The sequence below is a fragment of the Chiloscyllium punctatum genome, chromosome 12 (assembly GCF_047496795.1).
Source record: "Chiloscyllium punctatum isolate Juve2018m chromosome 12, sChiPun1.3, whole genome shotgun sequence".
Lineage (NCBI taxonomy): Eukaryota > Metazoa > Chordata > Chondrichthyes > Orectolobiformes > Hemiscylliidae > Chiloscyllium > Chiloscyllium punctatum.
In genome coordinates, this window is record NC_092750.1 from 86,862,146 (window position 1) to 86,887,534 (window position 25,389).

General features: G+C 45.3%; 1 long non-coding RNA gene across 1 annotated transcript; it reads left to right on the forward strand.

Moving 5' to 3' along the window:
- The first annotated feature begins 525 nt into the window (after nt 1-525).
- LOC140483957 (uncharacterized) lies at nt 526-24,877 on the forward strand. The gene is made up of 3 exons (XR_011962093.1): nt 526-578; nt 1,636-1,742; nt 24,109-24,877. It is a non-coding gene; the product is annotated as an uncharacterized lncRNA (long non-coding RNA).
- Nucleotides 24,878-25,389: the final 512 nt, after the last annotated feature.

The following is a 25,389-nucleotide window of genomic DNA, read 5'->3' on the forward strand; positions in this document are numbered from 1 at the left end:
CGTGCATAAAGGATCTCACAGGCAGAGCCCTTCTCACCGCCAGCCAAGCCACGTCTTGGTGCTTGTTGCAGGGGCTGGTGTTGGATTAGGAGGGACAAAATTAAAATTCACAGAACACCAGGTTATAGTCCAACAGGTTAATTTGGAAGCACTATGTTGCTGGTCCTTCATCAGGTGGTTGTGTGATTTTTAACTTTGTCCCTCACTCTTGTAACTGATAAACAGCAACAAAAGCCGTGTGCAAGCTCCAGCCAACAGTTGGTTTGTGGACAATGAAGAAGGTTATCTCAGAGTACAGTGGGATATTGATCAGATGGGCCAGTGGGCTGAGGAGTGGCAGATAGGATTTAATTTAGATAGTTTAGGTTAGGACAGCTGGTTGTCATAGACAGGTTGGACCGAAGAAGTGATTGATGTCAGCGGCGGACCAATGGAAAGGCAGGGGCGGAGCTGGAGGACCTGGCGGGGCAGTTGGTCCTCCGGCCAATCAGTGAATGAGGGCGGGACTAGACTATACCACGTGATCATCCTCGCGGTGGGCGCGGATGTTCAGAGTGTGTGTGTGCGGAGAGCTGTCGGTAAGGAAAGAAATAAACAGCAGGAAGCGCGAGGGAAATGGTGTTGGTATGGTCTGAGAGGTTTTACAATCATTTGGTACACATCGGAAAATACAAATTTGAAACTTACAGTTCCGTTTTTGCAGCAAATGGGAAAATGCCTCGTTGAGTAATCGGCCCGAGTGAGCGCCGCCATCTTTATTCGGGGCAATGAGTCACTGGACACGTGCGCGGCCGCCATCTTTGTAGGGGGCAAAGTTCAGAGGGATGTGTGTGCAGCCTTCCCTGGTAAAAAGAGTCATAGGGCAGGATTTACACAGAGCACATTCAAACCCACAGAAATTGATTTTTTTTTTTCTGGATTTGTTTCGTCATTCATTTAAATGATTTGGATGTGAATAGAGGCCGTATAGTTAGTAAGTTTGCAGGTGACCCCAAAATTGGAGGTATTGTGGACAATGAAGAAGGTTATCTCAGAGTACAGTGGGATATTGGTCAGATGGGCCAATGGGCTGAGGAGTGGCAGATAGGATTTAATTTAGATAGATTAAGCTAGGATATCTGGTTGGCATAGGTTGGACCGAAAAAGCCTGTTTTTGTGCTAGACATCTTTGACTGTGGGATCATAAAAGTGAACTCTGCTCTGGTTCACCTCTGGGTTCTCTGATGTCCACTTGTTCATTATCTAGCTTCCTCAGTCTCTCATGGGTGTATTTTTGCTCTGTATAGTATTTTACTATTACTTTCACAGCTGTTTTGTAAATGAATTCAAAAATGTAGAGCTGGAAAAACACAGCAGGCCAGGCAGCATCCGAGGAGCAGGAGAATCGACGTTTTGGGCAGAAGCCCTTCTTCAGGAAGGTAAATGAATTGTCCACTGCTGCTTGGCTCCTGACCATACGCTGTTCGATTATCAGGTTATTTTTTCCACAATATCTTTGACAGTCAAGAATTCTTTTTTCCAATAAGCGAGTGCATTTTCCTTCAATTTCTGACAGTCAAATTCTGCACCATTTTCATTCCCTGTAATTCATGTTGTACTCCCTCAAACATCAACTGTGTATTTCTCCTTCCACAGAAACCAGTGATCAATGCCAAAGCCTGGTTGCCAGTGGAGAGGGTGATGTTTGACTGACTTGTACTGCTGCAGTTTGTATGGTGAAGGTGCTCCCACAACGTGGTTGGGTAAGAGACGTTACAGATTATTCACTCAGCGATATTGAAGAGTAGAAGATATCTGTGCAAATCATCATGGTTTTAATTTCACAAAAATATTATTGAGAAGTTTGGACATAAGGCTACAGATGGAGAATATTGTGTACAGTAACCAAAACCATTGCCAAATAAGCAGTTTTTCAAGAATGCCTTAAAGGAAGAAAGTAGATCTTAGAGAGTTAGAGTGGGGATTCCAGACCAAGTTCCCTTGGAGTCTATAGAAACATTCACACAGGAGAACTCAAAAATAAACACATCATTGAGAGTCTGAACTAAAATGAGTTATTGAGATATGAAAGGGTGTGTGGTGCAGGGAGATAGGAATGATTACAGCCAGGAATTAATTCAAAGGTGCGAAAGTAAATGGTTGTTGCTTATAAATGGGAGTCTTTTGATTGATCAGCAAGTTTTGGTACAAGTGAGCAGTTCGGCAGTAGTGTTTTCAATATTCTTGAGATTATCGGGAGGGTGAATGTGGGATGCTGGCCAGGAGTGGGTTTAGATAGTGAAATCTAGAGTTAACAAAAGGAATGAATGAGAGTTTCAGCAAATGAGCTGAGACTGTGGTGAGGTCAGGTGATATCACTGAAGTCGAAATAGTGGACCTGGAGGGGGTCTGGCCTGTCATCCTCACCTCATTCAGCTGTTTGTCAGTTTGTGAATCAAGTCTGCAACAAGCTCAGGAACTGAGTGGCCCTGGCAGAACCCAAACTGGGCATCGCTGAGCAGGTTATTGCTGAGCAGTTGCTTGACAGCACTGTTGATGACACCTTCCATCACCTCACTGCTGAGTGAGTGTGGACTGATGGAGGACAATTGGCTGAGTTGGATCTGCCCTGTGTTGTGTTGGAACATCCCTGAGCAATGTTCCACAAAGTCGGTAGGCGCCAGTGCTGGAACAGTACTTGCCTTCGTGGGCAGCAGATTCTGGAGCACAGCCAACAGTATTATTGCCAGAATATTGGCAGGGCCCATACATTTACACTGCTTATCCATTTCTTGATCTGATTTGAAATGAGTTTTCAGCCAAGTTGATTCATATCTGTGATGTGAGGGACCAATGGAGAAGGCTCATCCACCTGGCACTGCTGGCTGAAAAGCGCTGCTAATGCTGTCCTCTTATCTGTTGCATGAATGTGTGAGACCCCTCCATCGGTAAGGGTGGGGATATCTGTGATGGTTCCTCCAGTGAGGAGTTTAATTGTCCATCACTATTCTTGACTAGGTGTGGCAGAACTGCAGAACTCCGATCTAATCTGTTGGTTATGGGATCACTTAGTTCTATTTAGTGTTGCTTGTGCTGTTTGGCATGCAAGTTTGGTAGCTGCACCAGGTTGGCACCTCATTTTTAGGTCTGCCTGGTACTGTTCCTGACATGCCCTCCTGCATTCACCATTGAACCAGGGTTGATTCCCCTGGCTTGATGTTAATGGTTAAGTGGGGGATATCAGGCCATGAGATTTCAGATTGGGCTGGAGTACAGTTCTGCTGCTGTTGTTGGCCCACAGTGAGACAGAAGTTGCAGGGTCAAGAGGGCTGATTGTGTTGTATTTTCCAGTGCATTGGTAGATGTAATGTGGTCCATCCAGTTTCATTCCTTTGTTGAGACTGTGCAGTGATTAATACAATGAGTAACTTGATGGGCCACTGTCGGGTTTCTTTCCCTCAAGGACATTGTCAATGGCAGAAAAACATCCCCAATGGTTCCGTGGCCAACAGTAGATTCTTCATTCCAGTTATTTTTTTTCTTAAATTCAGAGCCACCCTCTACCGATTTGGGATTCAAACCTGAAGTTCAGTTGTATATTTTAATATTCTTGATAAATGATAAATACGACAGGTTTGTTCACTTATTTTTAGAATCACTATCACAGGTTTTGTTTATTGTTTTGGACATAAAAACACTGTCCATTATCCTGTCTCCTCCATCCTCCCCTCCAACAACAAGAGTGAGGAGCACATGGAGTTTCTCTGTCTATAACATTGAGACAATCCAATCAGCTGCCTCTGCTTCTTTCCTCCCTCTCCACTAGCCCACCGAGCCAAACTGCCTCACAAGAGTGCTCCTCATTTTAGTCCTAAACTTGCATTTCGAGTCCCTTGTCAAGCCTTATTAGAGGTCATCTTGACCATTTACCCTCGTGTAGCTAAATCATGGACATTCCAAAACTGTCTCATCCTCCTGCTTGTCACCGCCCTCCCTCCCTCCACCACGGTCACCTCCCCCCCCCCCACTTGCAATTCACAGATATTGTTCCATGATCTGTCTGTCTGTCTTTTCTGGTTATGTCCTTCTCTCCCATTCTCCTAAAACCTAATATTTGACCTCACCATCGTTGGAAAATCCTGCTCCGTCTCCACTCTCCGTTTCCTTTCTGAATTCCTTGTATTTGGTGTCCCTCCAGGGTCTATCCTTGGTCCGTCCTGTTTCTGACCTACATACTGCCAGGAGATAACATCGCCCAAAAGCACTGTTAAGTTTCACATGTACACTGACAATGTCCAGCTCTCCCTCCCCATCATCCCTCTCCATTACTCCACTATTACTCAGTTATCAAACTGCTTACCACGCTTCGATTAGCTGCAATTCACTCCAATGATACACTGTCATTGTTAAACCCATTGCCTTCAGTTGCTATTCCAAATTCATTTCCCTTACTGCTGTGTCCCTCCCTCTCACTGGGAAGTGTCTGAGGCAGAACTACACTCTTCACAATATTGCTCTCATATCTGACCCCAAGGTGACCTTCTGATCAGACATCTACACAATCACAAACACCAGGAATTCCAATCTCTAAAACGTTGCTTATCTCCTTCTCACTCCAGCTCCATTGCTACTGAAACCCTAACCTGTGTTGGTGTTGCCTTTAACTTGAGAAATCTGAAACAGAACCCTTGATTCCGCGACTGATCCAGAATCTGGTTCAAGACTCACCGTAATGGGACACATCCTCTCCATATTTACCCTGTCAAACCTTGACAGAATCCTGTATGTTTCAAAGGGATCACCTCTCATTCTTCCAAAGTCCAGTGAGTAGATTCCCAACTTGTTCACCCTTTGCTTACAGGATAATCCCTTCAAAACAGGGATCATCCCAATGGATCTTCTCTGAAATGCCTCCAATAAACTGCTCTATTTCATGAACTAAAGTGACCAAATCTGTTCACGTTACTCCAGATGTGGTCTCACTTGTCATTTGTTTAGTTGCCCTAAGGTATATACTCCAAACTCTTATATTGCAAACTCTTTGAAATAAGGGACAGTATTCCATTCCCTTTCCTGATTCCCTGTTGTAACTGTGTGCTCGCTTTCTGTTTCCTGCTCATTTTCCCCCAGTCCCTTTGTGATGCAGCTTTCTACAGTTTATCCCAAGTTATACTCTATTTGCCAACTTGTTGCCCAAGTTTCTTGTGAATATCTCTCTGAAAACTGTTTATAATCCTTTTGGAACTTTCCTGTTATGCCTTTTCTAGGAGATTCCCCCCTCATAATTCGAAACATGTACTAAGAGCACTGGGCAGTGGGAAGCATGCACAGTTGCTATCTTTCAGGGATACTCTGTTTCATGACTGGGAGGATCTTGTTGCCCCTTGGTGAGAATGGAGACCTCTTGCCCATCAAGGTGCATGAGCCTTTCACACCCCATGTCATATTGAGGAGTCACAGCGGCAGCACGGAAGGAAAGAAAAGGAAGCAAATCCTGCTCTCCATATCTCACTGAATCTTGGGATATTCTGTCCCATGTTCAGTCACATGAAGTCCCAAGGTGGAAACTCATAGAAACCCACATAGATTTGCCCTTGAAGAGCCTGCTGACCTCCACCAGGGGTAATGTGTACAGTCCTCCTGGGCCAGGAGGAAGGGATTGTATGAGTTTCAAACTTGAACTGACAGTGACGGATTTTATAAACTTGTATTATAGGCAGATATTCAGATGGTAATCTCAGTCACTGTAACGCCAAACTGACAGAATTACTCAATACATCAGGGCCTGGATATTCGTATTGTGTTCCAGATCAATACCATTTGCTGAATAAAAGTTCTCCCTTGAAACAAACCATCCTTTCAATAGATCTTCCCAAATCTTCAACATGTGTCCTGGAATCCTTGTATAATGAGCTGAAGGGTCTAAGGTTTATTATAATAATGCGTAACTTTTGTAAACCACTTTGTCACAGCTCCCCAAATTTCTTTTGCTACAAGGAGAACACCCCAAACCCCTGATTCCCCAATGTCTGTTTGCTCTCTATAAGGTACACATCAGGGTTGTGTTGGAACATTCTCCACTTGCCTGCATCAGTGCACCCCCCCCCCCCCAACAATATTAAAGAAAGTGAACAGCCTCCAGGATAAAGTACTGTACCCGAGTGAGTTCCCATCCACCACCTTCAGCATTCCCTTTCCCCACCCTCGAGGCACAGTGGCATCACTGTGTAAAAGATCAAGTCAGCATTGTCCTCCCCGACCATAGGACTGCTCTCTCATGAGAGAGAGATGTCTGGTAGTGGTTAACCTGAATATTACCACAGCGCAGGCAAGGGGAGAGGTTGAAAAGGAGAGTCCATTAATTGCGGATGGTTATTCTTGATGTGTATTAGCAACACACATGTCACGTGAACAATTAATGTTAAAAAAGGCCCACAAATTCTGCAACTAAAATCCCCCATTCCTTGAACCATCCTGGTAAATCTCCTGTGCCCCCTATCAGGGACCCTGCCATCCTTCACAATGTGTGGGCGATCTGTGGTTCGCACAGACCCAGCTGCTCTGTGTTCCTGTGGGTGATAGCATAGAGCAACAGTTGCATTAAACCTCACTGTCTGGAAGAGAGTGAGAGACAGAAATCCTGAAGGCATTTAAAATCTATTTCAGAACACACTTGCAAGGCCAAGGCTGACAGGTCTATGGGCTCTGTGCTTGAAAATGGGATTAAAATAGTTAGCTGGGAGATTTCTTTACAGCATAAATCCAATGGACCACAAACCGGTTTTTTCATGTAGACCACAAACGCGTAATATAGGAATATGACAAGCCACAATAGAAACCAGGTCAGAGAAGGTGATATTAGAATAGATGATACGTGATTAAATAATGTTTTTTGGAGGAAAAATGTGACAGAGGTTAAGCGGGACATTGTGGATCTCTGGGTGCAGGAATCTGAAATAAAAATGGGTTATCTTGAAGGCTGGAATTAAAGAAAGGCACATCACCGAGATTTGAGAGGGTGGACAAGATGAAAGATAGAGAGTGTGTTGAGACTGGAGGAGATTAGAGATTGGAGGATGTTGCAGAGATTGAGATGTCTTTGATGCCAGAGATAGTGAGGCTAGAGAGGAATTACAGAGATAAGGATGAGTTGTTCGCTTTCCCAACACTCCCTCTTTACTGATAATGATTGTTTCTCTGTCATCATCTGCCACATCCTCCATAGGCCTACGACAATGAGAGTACACAGACAGTATGTTCCTGTTAAGGCCAAGGCTGGGAGGCGTCGAGAATGCTGCATGACCTGAGAAATTGAGGCTGTGGTCAAGAAAATGAAGGGAAGATATGGCAGGTACAGACCATGGGGTTTGAGTGAGTCCCTAGGGGACTATAAGGGCAGTAGGAGTATACTCGCGGGAAACCAGGAGGCGAAAAAGGGGACATGAGATAGCTTTGGGAAAAAGGTTTAAGGAGAATCCAAAGAGATTCTACAAATACACTAAAGACAAAAGAATAACTAGGCAGAGAATAGTGACCCTCAATGATCAACAAGACTGTCTATGGAACAGCAGGAGGTGGGAGAGATTCTGTAAGTATTTCATGTCAGTTTTTACTGAAAGGGGATGTGGAAGTTAGAGAAGTTGGAGAAATAAATAGTGATAACTTGGCGAGTGTACATATTAAAGAGGAGGAGTACTGGATGTCTTAAAATGCATAAAAGTGGATAAATCCCTGGAATTTAATCATGTATATCCCAGAACTTTGTAGGTAATTAGAGAAGCTTTTGCTGGGCCCCTCACTGTGATATTTGTATCATTGATCGCCACATGTGAGGTGCTGGAAGATTTGTCCCATTATTTGAGAAAGGTGGTAAGGAAAAGCCAGGGAACTATAGACCGGTGAGCCTGAAGTCAGTGGCAAAGAAGTTGTTGGAAGGGATTCTTAGGGACGGGATTTACATGTCATTGGAAAAGCAAGAAAATATTAGGGAGAGTCAGCATAGCTTTGTGCATTGAAATCAGTACCTTGGACTTGAGAAAGACACAAGGTTTCACATAACACACTGGTTAGCAGGTTCAGTACCATAGAATTCTGTCAGAACTAGCTGTTTGGATACGGAATTGGCTGGAAGGTCAAACAGTCATAGATGGACAGCACAGAAACAGAGACCCGTCAGTCCGACCAGTACATGCTGATCAGATATCCCAATGCAATCTAGTCCCACCTGTCAGCACCCGGCCCATATCCTTCCTATTCATATACACATGAAGATGCCTTTTAAATGTTGCAATCGTAATGGCCTCCACCACTTCCTCTGACAGCTCATTCCATACACGTCCCACCCTCTGTGTGAAAACGTTGTCTCTCAAGTCTCTTTAAAGTCTTGCCCTCGTACTATAAACCTATGCCCTCTTGTGCTGGGAACCCCCACGCCAGGGAAAAGACTTTGTCTATTTATCATATCAATCCATCTCAGGTTTTTATATACATAGATAAGATCACCTCTCAGCCTCCGACGCTGCAGGGAAAACAGCCCCAATCTATTCAACCTCTATTCAACCCCCCAGCCTAACTCAAATCCTCCAACCCTGGCAAAGGTCTTGTAAATCTTTTCTGAACCCTTTCAAGTTTCACAACATCCTTCCAATAGGAGGGAGACCAGATTTGTACACAACGTTCCAAAAGTGGCCTAACCAATGTCCTGTACAGCCACAACATGACCTCACAACTCCTGTACTCAATACTTTGTCCGATAAAGGAAAGCATACCAAATGCCGCCTTCACTATCCTATCTACCTGCACTCCAAGGATTCTTTGTTCAGTAACACTCACCAGGACCTTACCATTAAGTGTATAAGACCTGCTAAGATTTGAGTTTCCAAAATGCCAATCCTCAGCCCATTCACCCATCTGATCAAGATCCCATTGTACTCTGATGTACTGTTTATCACTGTCCACTACACCTCCAGTTTTGGTGTCATCTCACTAACTATACCTCCAATGTTCACATCCAAGTCATTGATATAAATGATGAAAGGTAGTGGATCCAGGAGTGATCCTTGTAACAGTCCACTAGTCACAGGCCTCCAGTGTGAAGAGCCAGTTCTGTATCCAAATGGTTAGATCTCCCTGTATGCCATGAGCACTAACCTTGCTGAGAAGTCAGTGTCAGAGTGGAGGGTACTTTTTGGACAGGAAGCCTGTGATGACCAATATGCTGTCAGGCTGTGTACTGGGTCCACTGCTTTTTGCCATTTATATAAATGATTTCTATGTGAATATAGGAGCTATGGTTAGTAGGTTTACAATAGACACCAAAATTGGAGGTGCAGTGGACAGCAAAGTTACCCGAGAGTACAATGAGACTCCAATCAAATGTGCTGAGGAGTGGCAGATTCAGTTTAATTTAGATAAATATGAGTTTCTGCATTTTGGAAAAGCAAATCAGGGCAGGACTTCTACACTTAATGGGAAGGTCCTGGTGATTGTTGCTGAACAAAGAGATCTTGGAGTGCAGGTTCATAGTTCCTTGAAAGTGGAATCATAGATAGGCAGGGTAGTGAAGAAAGTGTTTGGTGTACTTGCCTTTATTGGTCAGTGCATTGAGTACAGGAGTTGTGACGTCATTTTGCGGCTGTACAGGACATTCATTCAGCCACTTCTGGAATTCTGCTTTCAGTCCTGCTCTCTCTGCTATCGAAATGATATTGTTAAACTTGAAAGGATTCAGAAATAATGCAAAGATGTTGCCAGGGTTGAGGGATTGAGCTATCGGGAGAGGCTGAATAGACTGAGGCTGTTTTCACTGGAGAATCGGATGCTGAGAGGTGACCGTAGAGTTTGATAAAATCGTGAGGGACATGGATAGGGTAAACAGCCAGGGTCTTATTCCTGTTTAGGTGAGTCCAACACCAGAAAGCACAGGCATGAGGGAAAAGATTGAAAAGGGATATTAGGGGCAAAGTTTCAAGCTGAACATGGTACGTGTATGGAATGAGCTGCCAGAGAAAGTGTGGAGGCTGGTACAGTTACAACATTTAAAAGGCATCTCATTGGATTTGTGATTGGGAAAGGTTTAGAAGGATATGGGCCAACTGTTGGCATATGGGCCGAGATTAATTTAGGATATCTGGTCAGCATGGACAAGTTGGACTGAAGGGTCTGTTTCTGTGCTGTACATCTCTATGGCACTAATAAATTAAAATTAAGATAGGTTTCTCTTTTATGGAGAGTTAGCAGAAGGTCTGACAATTCTCCTTGGAGCTGAGAAGGTTAAGCAGTGATTTCGACCAGGAGTTGATTTGTTTCCAGGGTATTTCATTTACAGAGAGACAGAGTGAGAAATTTTTAACGTCACAATTTTTAGTAACTATTTTCAGGTAACTGGCAAATAATGCAAAGAAAAATGTGAAGATTATTTTACTCACTAAGTTCTGAGCATCTGGAACAGTTTGACCAACAGCTGGATGCAGATTCAGTAATTATTGTCTAAACAAATTTGAAATTTAACATTTTTAAGGAAGGATTTGGAGGGCTCTGTCCAAATGGGAGGTGAGTTGGGACTGACTGGTACCATCTCCAGAGGGAGAGTGTACAGCCCCAATGGGCTGAATAGCCCTCAGCCCCTGTCCTCTGTGACACTGACCCATTCACTGTGAATGATGAAGCTCATCACAGGGCAGAGCCGTAGAGATGTACAGCATGAAAACAAAACCCTTTGGTTAAACTGGGCCATTCTGACCAGATATCCCAATCTAATCTTGTCCCTTTTGCAAACACTTGGCACGTATCACTCTACACCCTTCCTATACATATACCCATCCAGATGCCAAATGGTATAATTGTACCAACATCCTCCACTTCCTGACAGAAGACTCCATACACGCACCAACCTCAGTGGGGAAAAAAATGCCCCTCAGATCCATTTTAAATCCTTCCCCTCTCACCTTAAACCTACACCCTCTCATTCTCGACTCCCCGACCCCAGGGAAATGACCTTGTCTATTTATCCTACCCATGACCCTCATGGTTTTATAAACCTGTATGAGGTCACCCCTCAGCCTCTGATGCACCTGGGAGGATCCCACCACTCATGTCACAATGGGGCCTGGCTGATTGACACAGCTTCAGACCAATAGGAGAGTTGGCGTGATCCTCCAGCCAATGGGAGTGAATGAGGGGTGGGTCCAGCAGGCCAACACATGACCATCAGCTTTGCAGGCGCAGTGTCACTGTGAGGGGGGACTGAATGTGAAGGAGTGAGAGAGACAGCAGATACTGGGAGAGAGATGGAGTTAGTGTGGACTGGGAAGGTTGATAAACACTGTTTCATTCTGCTGGACCTGAATTAGATACTCCGGGTAAATTAGAACCAGAAGAACTGCGGATGCTGTAAATCACACACAACAACCAGAAGGTACTGGAAATGCTCAGCAGATCTGGCAGCATCTGTGAAAAGAAATCAGTTCGCATTTTCGATCCAGTGACGCTTCCTCAGGAACTGACGTTACTGAGAAAAAAAGTCTGTTTTTATGCAGAAGGTAGGGGTTAAGGAGTAAATGATAGGTGGGGATAGAGTCCAAAGAGAGAGAGAGGAGCAGTTGGACAAAGGACTGAATAACGATCGGATGGGGGGGGGGGGAGGTGAATAGCTGTTTATGGGGACTGTTAGTGGCTAACCATAGGTAATGTGTAATGGTAGGCTACGTAATAACAAGGCCTGGTATGTGGGGTAGGGGGCAAAGATGAGGTGTTCTTCCTCCAGATGTTGGGTGGCTCGGATTTGGGGATGGAGGACTTGCATGTCCTTGGCAGCATGGTGGCGGAGGGAGTGGGGGGTAGCCGAAATGGTCGGCCACAGGGCGGTGGGTTTGGTTGGTGCATGTGTCCCAGATATGTTCTCTGAAATATTCCACAATTTGAGGTGTTTGGGTGGGCAGGGAAATGTCTGCTGGATGTGGGAGGATCCAGTGGTGCCTTGGATGGAGTTAAAGGGAGGGTTTGGGCAAAGATTTTCCATCTCTTGCAGTGGCAAGCAAAGGTGCCTGGAGTGAAGAGTGGGTTGGTGGGGAGTGTGGATCTAAAGTGGAAGTCACAGAAGGTATGAAAGGGGTGGGGAGGGAAATATATCTCAGGTGTTTGGATCTGATGGTGGAAGGTGAGGATGGTGGGGTTCCATCTTAGTTGAATTTGACGGGGTGGAGTTCAAGGGCAGTGGTGTGGGAAGTGGAGGAGATACACTGGAAGGCATTGTTAACAACATGTGAGGGGAGATTGCAACCCTTGAAATAGGAAGCCATTTAGTATGTTCTGAAGTGTTCTTCCAGCTTGCATCAAGCTTCACTGGAACACTGCAGTAAGCATGAGACAGAGATGTTGGACAGGGAACAGTCTTGTGTGTTAAAGAGCAGGCAACTGGAAGCTCAAGGTATTTTTTGCAGGCACAATGTAGCTACCATTTCCACCACTGCCACTGAAATGCTAGAAGGTTCCTGTCTCCTCCATTACATAGAACATAGAACATAGAACAATACAGCGCAGTACAGGCCCTTCGGCCCTCGATGTTGCGCCGATCAAAGCCCACCTAACCTACACTAACCCACTATCCTCCATATACCTATCCAATGTCCGCTTAAATACCCATAAAGAGGGAGAGTCCACTACTGCTACTGGCAGGGCATTCCATGATCTTACGACTCGCTGAGTGAAGAACCTACCCCTAACATCAGTCCTATATCTACCCCCCCCCTTAATTTAAAGCTATGCCCCCTTGTAATAGCTGACTCCATACGCGGAAAAAGGTTCTCACTGTCAACCCTATCTAACCCCCTAATCATCTTGTACACCTCTATCAAATCACCCCTAAACCTTCTTTTCTCCAAAGAAAACAACCCCAAGTGCCTCAGCCTTTCCTCATAGGATCTTCCTACCATACCAGGCAACATCCTGGTAAACCTCCTCTGCACCCGTTCCAGTGCCTCCACATCCTTCCTATAGTATGGCGACCAAAACTGCACACAATATTCCAGAAGCGGCCGCACCAGAGTCTTATACAACTGCAGCATGACCTCAGGACTCCGGAACTCAATTCCTCTACCAATAAAAGCCAGTACGCCATATGCCTTCTTCACTGCACTATTTACCTGGGTGGCAACTTTCAGAGATCTGTGTACATGGACACCAAGATCCCTCTGCTCTTCCACACTACCAAGTAGTCTACCATTAGCCCAGTAATCCATCTTTTTATTACTCTTACCAAAGTGAATCACTTCACACTTAGCTACATTGAACTCCATCTGCCACCTTTCTGCCCAGCTCTGCAGCTTCTCTATATCCCGCTGTAACCTGCCATATCCTTCCTCACTGTCTACAACTCCTCCGACTTTCGTATCATCCGCAAACTTGCTCACCCAACCTTCTAACCCTTCCTCCAGGTCATTTATAAAAATGACAAACAGCAATGGTCCCAAAACAGATCCTTGCGGAACACCACTAGTGACGGCACTCCAAGATGAATCTTTGCCATCAACTACTACCCTCTGTCTTCTTCCAGAGAGCCAATTCCTAATCCAAACCTCCAACTCACCCTCAATGCCATATCTCTGTATTTTCTGCAGTAGCCTACCATGGGGGACCTTATCAAACGCCTTACTAAAATCCATATATACTACATCTACCGCTTTCCCCTCATCTACCTCCTTCGTCACCTTCTCAAAGAATTCAATAAGGTTTGTGAGGCACGACCTGCCCTTCACAAAACCATGCTGACTATCCTTGATCACATCATTCTTATCCAGATGTGCATAAATCCTATCCCTTATAATTCTCTCTAAGACTTTGCCCACAACAGAAGTGAGACTCACTGGCCTATAGTTACTAGGATTATCCCTACTCCCCTTCTTGAACAAGGGAACCACGTTTGCTAGCCTCCAGTCCTCTGGCACTACTCCTGTAGACAAAGAGGACACAAAAATCAAGGCCAATGGCTCTGCAATCTCCTCCCTTGCTTCCCAGAGAATCCTAGGATAAATGCAATCAGGCCCAGGGGACTTATCTATTTTCACCCTTGCCAGAATTTCCAACACCTCTTCTCTACATATCTCAAAGCCATCCATTCTACTTATTCGTGCCTCAGTATTCATATCGACAACAATGTCCTGTTCCTGAGTGAATACTGACGAAAAGTATTCATTCAGCGCCTCCCCAATCTCTTCAGCCTCCACACGCAACTTCCCATTACTATCCTTGATTGGACCTATTCCTTCCCTAGTCATTCTTTTATTCCTAACATACCTATAGAAAGCCTTAGGGTTTTCCCTAATCCTACCAACTAAGGACCTTTCATGTCCCCTCCTTGCTGCTCTTAGCTCTCTCTTCAGGTCCTTCCGGGCTACCTTATAACTCTCAATCGCCCCTATTGAACCTTCACGCCTCATCTTTACAAAGGCCGCCCTCTTCCATTTAACAAGGGATTCCAACTCCTTATTAAACCACGGCTCCTTCACACGACCCTTTCCTCCCTGCCTGATAGGTACGTACTTATCAAGGACACTCAATAGTTGCTCCTTGAACAAGTTCCACATATCAATTACGCTCTTGCCTTGGAATCTACTTTTCCAATCCACACATCCTAAGTCATGCCTCAACGCATCATAATTTCCCTGCCCCCAGCTATAACTCTTGCCCTGTAGTACACACTTATCCCTCTCCATCACTAGAGTAAAAATCACCGAATTGTGGTCACTGTCCCCAAAGTGCTCACCTACCTCTAGTTCTAATACCTGGCCTGGTTCGTTACCCAGAACCAAATCCAGTATGGCCTCACCTCTTGTTGGCTTATCTACATATTGTGTCAGGAAACTCTCCTGCACACATTGCACAAACACTGACCCATCTAACGAACTTGAGCTATAGCTTTCCCAATCAATATCAGGAAAGTTAAAGTCTCCCATAACAATCACCCTATTACTGTCACTCTTCTCCTGAATCATCTTCGCAATCCTTTCTTCAACGATTCTAGGACTATTAGGAGGCCTGTAAAAGACTCCTAACAGGGTGACCTCACCTCTCCTATTCCTAACCTCAACCCAAACTACCTCAGATGGCAAATCTTCATCCATCTTCCTTTCCACCGCTGTAATACTATCTTTGACAAGCAAAGCCACACCCCCCCCTCTTTTACCCCCACCTCTGACCCTACTAAAACATTTAAACCCTGGAACCTGCAACAGCCAATCCTGTCCCTGATCTAGCCATGTCTCCGTAATAGCCACAACATCGAAGTCCCAGGTACCAACCCACGCTGCGAGTTCACCTACCTTATTTCGTATACTTCTGGCATTAAAGTATACACACTTCAAGCCACTCTTCTGTTTACAGGCACGATCCTTTAAGATTGATACCATATTCCTACCCTCCCTACACTCCAGGTCCTGCACCCTAAAGTTACAGTCTGGGTTCCCATGCCCCTGCAGAGTTAGTTTAAACCCCCCCCAAGAGCACTAGCAAACCTCCCCCCAAGGATACTGGTGCCCCTCAGGTTCAGGTGCAGACCATCCTGTCTATAGAGGTCCCACCTTCCCCAGAAAGAACCCCAGTTATCCAAGTACCGAAATCCCTCCCTCCTGCACCATCCCTGTAGCCACGCATTTAACTCTTCTCTCTCCCTATTCCTCGACTCTCTATCACGTGGCACGGGTAACAAACCAGAGACAACAACTCTGTTCGTTCTAACTCTGAGCTTCCAACCTAGCTCCCTAAAAGCCTGTCTAACATCCTCAGCACTCCTACCTATGTCATTGGTGCCAATATGGACCACGACTTCAGGCTGCTCCCCCTCCCCCTTAAGGACCCGGAAAACACGATCAGAGACATCACGTACCCTTGCACCTGGGAGGCAACATACCAAACGTGAGTCTCTCTCGTTCCCACAAAACCGCCTATCTGTGCCCCGAACTATCGAGTCCCCAATTATTATTGCTCTGCTCTTCTCCACCCTTCCCTTCTGAGTAGCGGGGACAGGCTCCGTGCCAGAGGCCTGAGCCCCGTTACTTACCCCTGGTAAGTCGTCCCCCCCACAAGTATCCAAAACGGTATACTTGTTCTTGAGGGGAACGACCACAGGGGGTCCCTGCACTGGCTGCTTCCTCCCAGTCCCCCTCACTGTCACCCATCTATCTGCCATCTTTGGAGTTACTACTTCCCTATAGCTCCGATCTATGACCCCCTCTGCCTCCCGAATGATCCGAAGTTCATCCAACTCCAGCTCCAGTTCCCTAACACGGTCTTGGAGGAGCTGGAGATGGGTGCACTTCCTGCAAGTGTAATCAGCAGGGATGTCCATGGCATCCCTCACCTCATACATATTGCAGGAGGAACATTGCACTGCCTTCACTGCCATCCCTCTAAAGCTAACCTTTATTTAAAAAAAAACTGGGTCTAAAGAATACAACAAGCAAAATTCGGCACTTACCTCCTTACCACAACGGATCTTATTATTAGGTTAGAGGAGGAGGGCGGGAGGGAGGCACTACCTCCGTAGTGCCTCGGGTTCTTCAGCTGTGCGCTTTTAAAGGGGAAACAAACCTACCCAGGTAAGCTTACGCTCTACCTGCTTCCGGGTCTCGGCTGCCTCTCTGGTCGTCGTCACTTCCCCCTACTGCTCCCGCTCTTTCTGTGAAGAGAGAGTGAAAAAAACCACCGCTGCCCGCTACCGGTAAGTACTTTTAAAAACAAACAGTCTTACCTTAGCTGCTGCTCGCACTCAAAATTTAACAACTTTCCAACTTCCCACTCCCTTATCTTTCCAAATGTTCCTGTGTCTCTTTGGGCTCTGTCCCCACCTATTATTTACTCTTTAACCCCTATCTCCTGTAGCCCAAAGATCTGTAGGTTCGGTGAATTGGCCCAGCTAAGGTTCCCGTAGGGTTCAGGGATGTGCATTAGGTCGGGGGAAATGGAGAGTAATAGAATAGGAGAATGGGTCTGGGTGGGATAAACTTCGGAGGGTGGGTGTGGAATTGTTGGGCCAAAGGGCCTGTTTCCTGAAGGGATTCTAATTTTCCCAGCTGTCATCTGTTCTGAGGAAGGGTCACTGGACCTGCGGTAACCCATGGTGTGTGCAGGAGGAGGAAAGGGGAGAGTGGCAGCAGAAACCGGATGGAATGTATCAGTGTAGACTGGGTGGGTTTAGTTACACTCTGCAAGTCGTTAGTCTGAATTAGAAACTCTTGGTCCCACATTTGCAGCAAAGGGAAAGATGGCTTGGGCCTCAGGCAGTGAGAGGTCCTTGGTTATAGCCACCATCTTTATTTGGGGCAAAGTACAGTAAGGAGCATGTACTTGTCCTCTTCCTGGGTGGGGGTGGGGTGATTTGAAGAGGAGCATTTACACATCCAACACATACCAAGAGAAGTGTTTACCTTCACTGTTCATCTTGCACTGACTGTGAGCTTTGTTTTGTGAATTCATTTTATAGAATATTAATTGAGAATAATTGAGACTGGGATCTCAAAAAACATGTTTCTACAGTCAGCGGAGTCATCAGGATCTGAATATCATTGGCATTTAACTGTGGAACGAGAAAGGTTTGTCTGTTCTGTCTGTGGGAACATATCTTCAATATTTTTGTCAAGCCAAAAGCAGAAAGATGTTCAAGTTCATGGTTGGATCACCCTTGGGGTATGTGTTCAATTCTTGGCCCTGCAGCTGTGGAAGGAGGTATTGGCCCGAGAGAGAGCACAGATTTATCCAAATTACACCTCGTCTTTTTGCAGGAACTGTCAGATTTAGTCTCAATCATCCACTTTATAATGTTAATCTGTAAACTCCCTACTTCCAATTCTCTGCAAATTTCTCGTGGACTCAAATTCCAGCACCATTTCAGGTGGAATGTTCCAGATTCTGACAACTGTCTGTTCATTCAGAAACTGCTGAAGTCCATTTTGACTCTGGGGTTCTAAAGGGCTGAATTGAAAGATGATTTGCTGTCCCTGAGCTCCCATTGTGTTGTATTGGAACAGTACAGGAGACTGAGGGCAGTGTAGGTGTGAGCAGATAATGAAAATGACAGGGCTGCACTGTGAGGGCTGCTTGGCTCCATGAGAGTGTTTTGGAGTTGGGTGTAAATAGTGAGGTGAGACAGGGAGAAGGTGAAGCTGAAACTCCGTTTTAATTCAGGCCTTTCAGAAATTCACAGTCCAAATGGGAATAGCCATTTTTTCAGTGATACCTGTGGAGTATTTAAGTTTTTAAAGTATGACATATCAGCTTAAGTAAAGATATTTTTTGTTATTATAATGGACATGTTTGAAGTGTAGGTTGCTCACTCATTTAAATTCTCTTAATGGAAGTAACTAGATGAATGTAGCGAGACGTTGTGACAGGAGCCCTCAGACCCGTGGTGTGCTCCTCTTGCACAATGTGGGAAATAAGGGCCGCTTCCAGTGTCCCTGACGGCTATTTGTGCAGCAAGTGTTCCCATCTGCAGCTACTGGGAAACTGCTTTTCAGAGCTGGAGCTGGGAGTGGACTCACTGTGGAGCATCTGCAATACTGAGAATGTTATGGACAGCACGTTTAGTGAGTTAGTCACACTGCAGGTGAGGGTTACACAGGCAGAAAGGGAATGGGTGAACATCAGATCGAGTAAAAGGCTCAGGAAGTGAGTACAGGAGTCCCCCGTTGTTATCCCCTTCTCATACAGATACTGTATACCACTTGGGATTCTGTAAGGGCGGGAATGGGTGGGTGGCTTCTCGGGAAATCAGCAACAGCCAGGTTCATGACACCACAGAGAGCTCTGCTGATCAGAACAAGAGGAATGAGAGTGGCAGGGCTATAGTGACAGGGGATTCAATAATCAGGGGTACAGCCAGGCACTTCTGTGCCCACAGACATGAATCCAGGATGGTGTGTAATCTCCCTGGTGCCAAGATCCATGATATCATGGAGTGGCTGCAGGACGTTCTGGAGCTGGAGGGTAAACAGGCCGTGGTTGTGCAACACACAGATACCAACGACATCGCTAAACAGAGGGATGAGGGCCTGAAAGCTGGATATAGGGAGAGCAGAGATACATTAAAATGTAGCTCCTGAAATGTAATAATGTCAGACTTACTCCCAGTGCCATGTGCTAATGAGAGCAGGAATGAGAAGGTAGATCAGCTGGATGTGTGGCTGGGGTAATGGTGTACCACAGAAGGGTTTTGATTCTTCAGGCACTGGGACTGTTTCAGGGTGGGACCTATACCAGCCTGATCGGTTACCCCGGGTAGAGCTGAGACAAATCTGGTGGGGGCTTTTGCCAGTTCTGTTGGTGAGTTTGTAACTAGTCTGGCAGGTGGATGGGAACGAAAGTGTAGGCTTAGATGGGTCAGATTCAGGACAGGGAATGGGAGGGAGAATATTAGTGATGTAGTCAGCGGCTCAGAAAGCCAAAGAAAAGGAGGATTAAACGAAGATTGAGTCCCTCTTCAGCCATCAGTCCTGACATCCCAGGAATGTGAGTCAACAAAATATGGAGCTGTGTACATGTCTATGACTCTGTGCTTCAGCAAAATGGTGGAAATCTGCAATACAAACAAAAAGCGCTGGAGATCCTCGGCAGGTCGGGCAGCACTGGAAATGGTGACAGATGCAGGAAACATTGCAGCCTTGAAGAAGTGTTTAGATGATCACACCAGGCACTACAATATCGGTTACACGCTGAGTGCCAGAACGTGGGACTAGCATAAATAGGTGCTTGATGACCAGCATGAATACGATGGGGCTGGAAAGTTGACGTTTTGGGTCAGGGCTATTTATCAAGACTGACAAAGGGTCCTGACCCAAAACATCAACCTTTCTGCTCCTCTGATGCTTCCTGACCTGCTGCACCTCCCCAGGTCCACATTGTACAGACTCTGACTTCCAGCATCTTCACATCCCAGGACTCCTCTGGTGATCCTCCTTTACACTCTCTCAATAACCAGGAGAGCCTTCCTTGGAAAAGGGGAACAAAGGTGTATACAGTATTCCAGGTGTGGTCTCACCAAGGCCCTTCCAGAAAGGGTTCCCTGCCCCCATCTTATCCATAATGGTCATCAAGCACACATGCCTGGTGTGATCATCTAAACACTTCTTCAAGGCTGCAATGTTTCCTGCATCTGTCAGCGTTTCAGATGCTGCCAGACCTGCTGAGGATCTCCAGCACTTTCTGTTTTCTCTGTTATGTTTTCTCTGTTATAGAGTATTGAATGGGGGGATTTGCAGTTGAGAAATTCAAATTGAACTTCATGTTACTTGATCCGTGCCGATCTGAATATCATTGGCCTTTTCATCTGGAAGGAAAGGTTTGCATTCTGTTCATGGGCTAATATTTCAAATGTCCGTGTGACGAAAAAAGTACTGAGACAGTGAAGTCCATGTTAGCGTGGGGACTTGGTTTTTGAAAGTCTAAACAATCATGGCACATTTCCCTGGAACAGTCAAGCCACAGATTGGTTTTGTATGAGGACAATTAGCCATGAAACCAGAAAGACCAAAGGATTCCTGCATCATGGAAAAAGCTATGAAAATGGGATTGTTGTAATGGAGTGAATTATTGATCATTGATTGTAATCCATTGGTGTTGTCACATCGGTTCCAGCGCCGTAGGGAAACACTGGAAATGTGATGAATGCAGTGTCAGTTTAAGTTATTCAACTGGAAAGGTGAAGAAGAAATTTACAAGGATGATGCCAGGTCTCAGGGGTCTGAGTTACAGGGAGAGGTTGGACAAGCGAGGACTTTTTTGTTTAGAGCACAGGTAACTGTGGGGGAATATTTTATAGTAGTGTATAAGACTATGAGAGGCATGGGTAAGGTGAATGCCTCGGTCTTTTTCGCAGGGACTCAAGGATTGGAGGGCATCCGGTTTAAGTTAGAGGAGAAAGAATACATGGGAAACTGAGGGGCAAGTGTTCTACACAAAGGTGGTATGGATATGGAATGAGCTGCCAGTGGAAGTGGTTGAGGTGGGTATATTAACAACAAGTGAAAGACATTTGGACAAATACAAGGATAGGAAAGTTTCAGAGGCAGATGGGCCAAGTGCAGGGATATGGGGTTAGTGTGGATGGACATTGATTGGTATGGGCCAGTTTGGGCCAAAGGGCCTGTCTCTGCTGTCGGATTCTATAACTCTAAGTGCATTTGCTATTTCTCCCCCTAACTCTGTTGGTATCCTGGGATGTATTCCATCAGGGCAAGGAGACTTGTCTACCTTTAGCTCCATTAGCTTGCCCAGCTCTAACTGTTTCACGATAATGGTTATTATCTAGGTCCTCACCTTCCTCAGTCTCTTTATCAATTACTGGCATATTCTTCGTATCCTCCACTGTGAAGACTGACTGCTGTGTGCTCATATTCCTGAACCCTGCTGGATAGGAATAACTGGGCACAGAACTCTGAGAGGTCTTCTTTGAGTCTTTATTGATGAGACACGGCAGTTACCTGGATAGTGTACATACAAAACACCTCCAGGCAGCATCAGGTAACTCCCCGCCTGTCGGATGTGCCACTCCCATTCTTAAACCTTTGTGGTTTGGGACCTTGAATAGAGACTGTCTCTCAGTATTATCTCCATGGCAACGGCAGTTAGAAAGTCTAGTTCAGTTCAGCACTTTGTGGTTAAACCACACACCCTTCCCCACACCCCTGTGGCTCCCTCAAGTATCTGACAGGCACTTCAGTTTCCGTGGGGCTGTCTATCGGGACTCTGATGTGGAGGAGCCGGTGGTGGGGTGGACAGAGTTAAAAACCACACATCACCAGGTTATAGTCCAACAGGATTATTTGGAAGTACAAGCTTTTGGAGTGTGCTGTGATTTTTAACTTGATCAGGATTATCTCTATGGTAACTGTTAAATGCTTCAACAATTACAGAGGCCATATGTTCCCTACACAATAGGTTTCCCTCTAGCAGTGTAAACTGCTATTCTGGCCCTGGGGATAGCTACTCATCACTTTTTATCCCCAATTTCATCATGCTTTCTGTAGATCTTTGAAGTTTTTCCAATCTCCGAATTTATCCTTGGTCTTTGACAGTTTGTATGTCTTCTACTTCAATTTGATAGATTCCCTTATTTCCTTAGACATGCAGATTAATCCTTTTCCTACAGTCCTTCCTTTTCACTGATATATACTTTTGCTGAGAAATTTGAAAAATTACTTTCATATTCCTCCACTGTCTGAGAACTGTCCCACAGTAAAGTCTTTGCTTCCAGTCTGCATTAGCCAACTCCTGCCTCATCCTATTGTAGTCTCCTTTGTTTAAGCACAGTATCTTGCGATTGGATTTAATCTTCTCGCGTTCCATCTGTGTTCTAAATTCAACCAGATTAATGACAAGTCTTTTTATCAGATTACGAGGTGAGGCGATGTTTCCTGGGTGTTTTGGTTTCATTGTCAGTGACCTTGGCTTTGTAATAAAGTACAGGATAGATATTCACAACAGAGTATTCTGGACGGTGTGAATGTACGACGCAATCTAAAACCATAAATCACTGTCTCCCCTCAGTTTAAAATTGCAAAACCATTATCTCCTCCACGATTCCTCACTACCTAAGTTTGGAACGCTAATCCACCTGACTATCCTGCTGTTTCTGAAAATCTCCTTTGGTGAAGATGGTGAGTTTTGGATTCATCTTTCTGGTTATTACCGTAAGAATATAAGCCCTGGGCACAGGAGAGGCAATGCAGCCCTTCGAACCAGCTCCACCATTTAATACGGTGATGATTGAGCTCACCTCGGTCTCAGCTGGATTTTCCCGCCTGCTCTCTCTCACCCTTTATCTCATTGCAAATTAAAAATCTGTATCTCTTCATTAAATTTGCTCATTGTCTTGGCATCCACCGCATTTTGAATAGGGAATTCCACAGATTCACAACACATTGAGACAAGTACATTCTTCCTCATGAGAATATAATAGAGTCCCTATAGTGCAGAAACAGGGTATTCATCCCTCTAATCCACACCAACCCTATGATGACCATCCCATTCAGACCCACCCGTTCCCTGTAACCCTGCATTTCCCGTGGCTAATTACCAAACCAGCACATGCATGGACCCTGTGAGCAATTTGGCCTGACCAATCCACCTAACCTGCACATCTTTGGACTGTGGGAGGAAACTGGAGCACCGAACAAAACCATGCAGACATGGGGAGAATGTGTAAGCTCCACACAGTTGCCTAACGCTGGAATCAGACCCGGGTCGCTGACGCTATGAAGCAGCAGTGCTAGCCACTGAGCCACCTCTGCTTAAAATCTGCTGCCCATTAATAACCTCCCCACCCCGCAAATGGCTGAATGTATATTCCTTACGTCAGAAGTCCGGGTGTCTAAGCAGATGTCTCGGTAAATCCCAGTGACAGCCCACATGTCCTGTGTGTCTGAATGGATATCCTATAAACAACACCCTCCAGCCCACACTTTCTTTCACTTTCCAGGGACAGGTCTCCAGAGGCTTCATGGGGACTACAACTCCCACAGTCCCTGAGGCAGGAACCACATGTGTGTGAGGAAACACGGCACTATACATGTACAGAATGTGGGCGGGTTTTGGAGCATGTTCTTTGGGATAACTAACCGAAAGCATATCACACTGTGATTGGCAGGAGAAGGGACGCATCTGCCTATAATACTGATCAGTTGGGGGGTCAAAGTGTCACTACGCCTAGATGGGACCAAGTTCCATTCGCAACTTGTCATAACACTGGGAATTGACCAATGGGAAACAAGGAAGAATCTGACCCATTCTCCCAGACTGAAGGTTCCTCTTCTGTCCAGGATCTGCCATCTCCCTGTCTGTTTCCTTTTGTTTCATTCTGCTGTTACATTATTGACTTGCAGCAACTGAAGGGAAAGGAAGTGAACCCAGAAAGGGTGCAGAGTCTAACCAGGGACGGGAAGTGGTGGCATGGATCTGTTTATCAGTAACTCCATGAGAATGGGGAGGGTGTGCAATAGGGGTAGCAGAGTCAGAATGGTGGGAGAGAGTAAGTGGGCTGGAGGGTTACAGTTTTGGGGGAAGAAAGGGGGAAAAGGGTATTCCAGAGAAACTAGAATTGTCTGTTCTGATTCTCTAATATGTACATATTCCTTTATACAGGGTGCTAGATAGTGAAGATTTGCAGACTGAAATCTCAAAATCAGGTGCAGATCATGAAAAAGTTAAACAACATTTGAAGAACCAAAGATGGAGATTCACTTGGCCAAAATCCTGCAACACTCTCCCTCCCAGCATTGTCGGTCTCTCTGCGCCAAATGGACTGTGAATGGTTCAAGACAGCAGCTCACTACCATCTTCTCAAGGGTAACGAGAGATGGGGAATAAATGCTGGCTGAGCCAGTGATGCCCATATCCTGGAAATGGTTTCTATCTCTAGTTGCTGAAACCCGGTTGATGTTACTGCAGGATGATGAGGGAGGCTGAGTGCATCCTCCAGGAGGCAGCACCATCACATTATCCCTACTTACACCAACACAGTAACATAGCAACATCACTGGAACAAAAGGCAGTGAAGCCAAAGGAAGACTTAGACATAGTTCTTCGAGGTAAAGTCATGAAAAGGGATTGGAACACAGCAGGAACAGGAGACTGAGCTGGATGGTCAGCTGTTTCCCATTGAATGGTGGAGCAGGATTGAAAGGCTGAATGGTCTCCTCCTGCTGCTATCTCCCAGGTATGTATATAGTCATGGAGCCCGGGTAGGAAGGAGTGGGCAGGGAATCTCCAGGAGATTGCATTTCCACAACAGTTTTCAGTGAGGGATGGTTTGATGGATTTTATTTAACATTTATCTTTAACACAAGGTTTGTAAATTTTGGTTTTAAAACGTTGTAAGAGCTTTTTGCACCGCAAATAAAATTAAAGAAAATAAAATGAACTGTTTGAATATTAAAGTTTTAAAGCTTTCAAACTTTGTAAAACAAAATCCTGTCTATTCCCAGACACCATCACTTTCCAGCTCCTCAAACTCCAGGGAAATATTCCCTCCCTGTCTGAACCTTTGATTTGATTTAACTGCTTTTCAGTTCTCGTTCTATGAGCTGTGAAGCATTCTTTTTCCCCATTTCTCTGACCCAGAAATGTGATCACACCAACCTTCCCACCATCAAAATCATCATTACGCCATTTTGCTTTTGGTTAACATAACCAGCAGTGCAAAAGTGAGGACCGCAGATGCTGGAAGCCAGAGCCTAGGTTAGAGTGGTGCTGGAAAAGGCCTTTTGCCAAAACGTTGATTTCCAGCTCCTCGGATCCTGCCTGACCTGTTGTGCTTTTCCAGCACTACTCTAATCTAGACATATAATCACCAGCAGTAAACCATTTGTGTAACCAATTGAATATTTCTAAACAAAGCCCATTACAGGCCAAGCAAACCATTAC